Raw genomic sequence first — 6,128 nt, 5'->3', positions numbered from 1 at the left:
CTCACATCTCTGGTTAGGGAAAAGTAATCTTGTTTTTAATGCACAGTTCTTACATATTTCAGCCCATCAGAATCATTTTTCATGAATATCCTCTAATTTTTAGCGGTATCCAACTCAGTCCTGCTTCATCTTTAAACATACTTAGATTTTCATCCTCCCGGGATTTTTTTTTTTTTTTTTGGGGGGGGGGAATAATTTAATCTCTCTTGTAAAAAAAAAAAAAATGCCTCCAAGAGAATAGGTGTGCTAAGTCGACTTCGTGCCTTCTTTACCCATGCACAGTTGCTGACATTATACTTTTTTTCTTTTTTCGTGTGAATAGTACAACTCTCATGTGTGGGGAGGCTCCCCAAGTACAGCTCTTCTCAGCAAGATGGAGTCAAAGGCTTTTCTTCACATTAACTCTTCTATTCTTACTGACTCCTTTCAATCTCTATCTCTTCTCACCGCTGCATTTTCATCGTTTTTCTATTGCCATTTCAATGGTCACTGCTCCTCTGAACTGTCTGCTCGCATCCCTCCACCATCACGGCGGGCGCGTAGCGCCTGTCTAGCAACAAAATTTCATACCTTTTCTGTCCAACTCTCTAATGCAAGAGTTAACCGTTACTCCCGGTCCTTCATGTATGCAAAGGCTCATCTCTTGAGCTGCCTCTGTCTGTCTGTCCTTCCTACTGTCTATGACTTCCAGCCTTTTAATCGCAGTGTGTCCGGGCGTCTCGAAATGAACGGCTCGTGGAATTTGGTTCTCTGTTGTCTTGTCTTTATATTTTCTTGGAGGGAATAATCTTGCCGGCTTCTGGCCTTTGGATCCTTCTTCCTTGCATATAGATAGATAGGTAGATAGATAAAGAGATAAATAAATATAAATATAGATATAGATATATTTATTTGTTTATTTATTTATCAATCTATCTGCCTACACGCCAAATTGAATCAAAACTCAGACACTGAAGAAAGACACCGGTTTGTCGCTGTGATTTGGAATGGCTAGGAAATGAGTGGAATTGAGAAATACTAAGGAGCTCTGAAACTGACCCAATATGCAGATTGAGTGAAGGAAGTGGTGAGAGAGAGAGAGAGAGAGAGAGAGAGAGAGAGAGAGAGAGAGAGGGAGAAAGAGAGAGGAATAAGGATCTTCACTGTGGTAAGTAAAATCATCCAAGGTTAACCAGTGTACAGAAGCTACAAATAACGTCATGAGCTGTTTAGGGGGTTATATTCTTCTCTTCTAATCTTAACATCGTCACAGCCATGATGTATCCTACCGTTATTCCTACTTCGTCCAGATGCATTTCATTCAGGCCAGGAAAGACCTTAACTTGGATGAAAGTGGATGTTGGTGGCCTTACTGGAATATACAAGATGTGACTGTACTGAAGGTCTTAATGGAAAAAGTGTTAATTATGAAAACGTGAAGACATCTTATAAGGACATTCCAAGGAACAAACGCCACAGAGTCTTCCAGGCACACGAGAGACTTGCTGTTATTCACTGTCTTAGAATCTGAGTATTTTCTATATTTATTCCTAACAATGTACACGCTGATCCATATATTAGTCACCCCTTGCCACTACCGTCAGAACTATAATGTGTTCCAAGGACGGCTCAGCAAACGTTACCATTGTCTTCCATATATATATCTGCCTTGCCTTCCCAGGAACCGAACTGGAAACACCAATCTCACTGGCTGACTTACTGACTTTCAGGCGTATTGAAGGGACGACTTAAAATTAACTCTTTCTAGGCCCCCAGAGCCTCCAAAACCAGTTACAATCGCCTCCCTAGGATCCCTCCGACTGGCAAAGGTTCTTTAGTAAAGGACATGTTCAGGGACTTTTTAGTTCTTTTCTTTTTTACCTCTTTTAGTTCAGTCCGGTGACACGCAGACAGACATTCCTATATTTTTGCATTTTTTTTTTTTTACTTGCATGTGTTTTCTTTCTGGTTAACACAGGCTTGGTGTAGCTCTTCTTAGAGGGTCCAGCAGTAAACCGCTTCACTGTTGAAATATTCTGCATAAAATAATCCTTTTCATACTTTATAGCGTCTGCTTTTTTTTAGGTCGTTTAACTGAACAGATAATTAAAAATACCAACCAAAATGTCTGCACTCCACAAAGAATAACCCCGTATCGCAGCACACAAAGCAAAGATGGGCAGTTTGTAGACCGCAATGTTTGTCCTGGGGTGAAGCCGGACTGACAGGCAGGGAGGGAGGGAGATAAAGTGTATAGGCCTAAAGAGATTGTCTGGTCTAAATATGGATGAACTAAGCAACTAAACCGGAATAAAAAGTACTGTGTGACGTGTGTGTGTGTGTGTGTGTGTGTGTGTGTGTGTGTGTGTGTGTGTGTGTGTGTGTGTGTGAGAGAGAGAGAGAGAGAGACAGAGAGAGACAGAGAGAGAGGGGGGGATAAGGCGAAGAAAGAGAGAGAGAGAGAATGAGAGAGAGGGGACATAAGGCGAGGAAAGAGAGAGAGAGAGAGAGAGAGAGAGAGAGAGAGAGAGAGAGAGAGAGAGAGGTATGCGTGAGTAAGCATCAGATCAAAAATATCTCGGTGTAAACGAATCATGAAAAATCCTTGATTCCTATGATAATATTCCCATCCTGACCGATAAATCATTTAACAAGTAGAACGGAAGGCATTAAAAAAATCCTCACTCTGTCTGTAAGTGCGTGGCCTGGGAATGGCAAGTAAGTATGATTTCCACGGGAGAATAAGAGACATGTGATCGATCTACCTCCTCATTCCTTGTCCCTCCTACAGATAACAAAATATTCTTAGTTATATCAGGGACGTTATGTATGGCTTCTTATTGCAGGACGAACAGCAGACTTAGTATAATTCTGCACCCTCCTTATCCTTCCAGCATGAAACAGCTCTCAGTTAGGTAAGAGAATTGGCCAGTTGCGAGTTTTGGGCTACAAGGGAATTGAAAAGACCGACATTAATAATTTTCCGGTTAATAATACATTTCGCATTTGCATTTAATGAATATCAGCTTCTGGCAAATAAACCTAGTCAGCACGATGAATTAGTCACTTGCAAGTTCTGTGCCACAAGCAAGATGAAAATATCAGCACTGATAATTTTCACAGTATCATCATAAATAACTTTTGGGAGAGATCAGTATCGTGTGAAAATAGCATTGGCGTTATACCAAGTATTTACTGAGCAATGTTAGGCTTTCATTTTCTTGTAAATAAGGAAAGTACGATATCAAAGACCGTCGACCTTTTTTCAGTATATGAAAAATTGCTATTTAGTTTCCATGTTTACGGCTAAATCGAAACACCGTCATTCAACAACACGTGATATTACGTCAAAGCTGTTTTTGCACTATCTGTATCTTCCTTAAACGTTATTTATACTGATACAGAGAAAATCACCAGTGTCTATATTTTCAGTTTTCATGTAGCTTAATACTCACAAATAACCAGCATATCGCGCTGACAGAGTTTATTGCCAGCCGCACTCTCCCAAGACAGCGGTTGTGTGGTGGGATTTGTGAAATTACGGTGTCCCACCATTACCCCAATATATACGTTGAGTACACCGCTTCTCGTCCGATCAGCGAAGTTAAGCAGCGTTGGGTCTGGTTAGTACTTGGATGGGTGACCGCCTGGGAACACCAGATGCTGTTGGCATCCCTACGTGTCAAGTGGGGTTGGTGGAGGATTAGTGCCCCTCCCTGTAAAACAATTAACTTTAAGTCCTTGACCACCCCGTTTGGGATACATGGCGTCTGGCAATGGATGGATATATATATATATATATTTCCAATCCTACGTTGTCCCATTAGGAGCGTAGGAGCTCGGGGCTTGGCAAGTTGGTCCTGACATTTGAGACGATAGCGACCAACCTCACTCAACCCCGAGTGAAATTACATGAGCAATAAACCCCAACCATCCCTTAGATATAAACCTTCACCGGCTCAGTCAGATTGGAGCTCCGTAATTACCCACTAAACCACCAGGCGCCAAAATTTGGATATATGGTTACCACCCAGCGTACCAAATGGTTTCCTGGTGTACAGGAAACCATTTGGCTTGTCACTCAGTGTACAATCACCCACAGGCAGAAGGGAGAGGAAAGAACAAAAAAAAGAAAGACTGAAGAGGGAATGTAAAGTCACCCATAGGCAGAAGGAGGAAAAAAGAATGAAGGAAAGACAGAAGAGGATGGATGGAAAGAAGGATGGAGGAGAGGAAAGTGCAGACACCCAATAGCCCCACTACATCGAGTGAGTGGATGTTGAGCACCCCCACCTACCACAGATATATATATATATATATATATATATATATATATATATATATATATATATATATATATATATATATATATATTGGTAGAGTGTGCGTCTCGCACGCTGGTGGGCGGTGGTTCGCCTCCCCGCCAGAGTTGTAAAAACTTTGGGGAGCGTTCACTATGCCACTGACCACTTTGGCGGACACAAGGGGTGCTGTGGTTGAACCAGTGTCGCATACTAGTATGCTTGCACCCAGTCGCCTTAAGGCGGGCCGATTACACTTGGTTCACAGACTACACACACATCCAAAGCCACTCCAACACTACAATTACACTCACAAGCACTGCTCACCCTACATACAGTCTCTACCAGACAGCCTAAGCCTCTTGGTAAAGATACATTGGCTGTATCGTCCCTGCTTCGGTAGGGGTAGGCCGGTCCTGCAGTGGACCTCAACGGCTGATGATGATGAAGATACATATATATATATATATATATATATATATATATATATATATATATATATATATATATATATATATATATATATATATATATATATATATATTGCTGGGAGGACACAATCTGGCCGCACTATGGGGTGGTACTACTACTCTTCGGCCAGATTGTGTTAGGAAGAATTCTGTCACCGTATTCCCTGCGTGTTGTAAAAGGCGACTGAAAGGGACGGCGTGAGGGGACTAGGGACCCCCTCCTCTGTTTTTTTAATTCCTACAAGGGGACAGGGAATAGAGAGGGATGGGGAATTGAGTTATCCCCGTACCCTGAAGATTAGGTCTATAAATGTGCGTGGATGTAGTACGATTGAGGCTAAAAGGGAGGAGATTGGGAGAATGTTTGTGAGAAGAAAGTTGGATGTGTTAGCTTCGAGTGAAACAAAGATGAATGGGAAAGGGAAGTCTAAGTTTGGAAGTGTGAATGGAAGATTGTCAGGTGTTGATAGAGGAAGGGCAAGAGAAGGTGCAGCCTTGTCAGTGAGCCCGGAAGTACAGCAATGTGTGATTGAATGGAAGGAGGTGTCATCGAGACTGATGTGGGAGAAAGCGAAATTTGAACGTGAGTTATGGGTATTTGTGAGTACATATGGGCCTGGTAGTGACAGGGATGCAGAAGAGAGGAAGTCTTTCTGGAATGATGTTGATGAGTGACTGCAGAATTTTGGAGCGAATGTGAATGTGGTAATGATGGGAGATCTGAATGCTAGAGTGGGAAATGTGTAGTTGGTATGCAGGGTGTGCCTGGAAGAAAGGAAAATGAGGAATGAATGATAGGGGTGTGCGTTGAGCGAGAGATGGTGATTGGAAATACTTGTTTGAGAAGAAAGATATAAGTATACATAGGTGAGACAGGAGGGTGGAAGGGTTGTTGATAGAGCATTGATGGACTATGTGGTTGTGTCCAGGAATGTAATAGGAAGATTGCTGGATATGAGAGTTTTGAGAGGGGAGGATGGAGGTATGTCTGACCACTACTTGGTGGAGGGAAAATTGAGAGTAGGTAAGAGATGGGTGAGAGCTAGGAGAGTTAGGTGTGGCAGGGAGGTTTTGAAAGTGAGTGAGTTGGATAAACGAGAGAAAAATGATAGAGTATCAAGAGAAATTGAAAGATGAGTGGTACGCAATGAAAGATCAGGAGAATGGCAGTGTGGAGGAGGAATGGCAGTTGTTTAAGAGTGTTTGTGGTGGGGCATGCGGAATAGGTGTGTGGTGTCAGATGAGTGGGCAATGGTGTAAGAAAGGGAAGTGCATGGTGGTGCGAGGAAGTATGGCTGTGGCTGAGAAGAGACGTATATATGAAGCGTGGCTGCGGAGGAAGGATGATGTGTCATATGAGAGGTATAAGGAAAAGAGG

The 6,128-nt window shown here is 42.4% G+C and overlaps 1 pseudogene; it reads left to right on the top strand.

The window, feature by feature from the left end:
- Positions 1 to 3,537: 3,537 nt before the first annotated feature.
- On the top strand, positions 3,538 to 3,651 carry LOC145390791 (5S ribosomal RNA; annotated as a pseudogene).
- Positions 3,652 to 6,128: the final 2,477 nt, after the last annotated feature.

This window comes from Coenobita brevimanus, chromosome 15, assembly GCF_032717465.1.
Source record: "Coenobita brevimanus isolate Jiangsu-jjx chromosome 15, ASM3271746v2, whole genome shotgun sequence".
Taxonomy (NCBI): Eukaryota; Metazoa; Arthropoda; class Malacostraca; order Decapoda; family Coenobitidae; genus Coenobita; species Coenobita brevimanus.
This window is presented reverse-complemented; position numbering and strand designations above follow the sequence as displayed.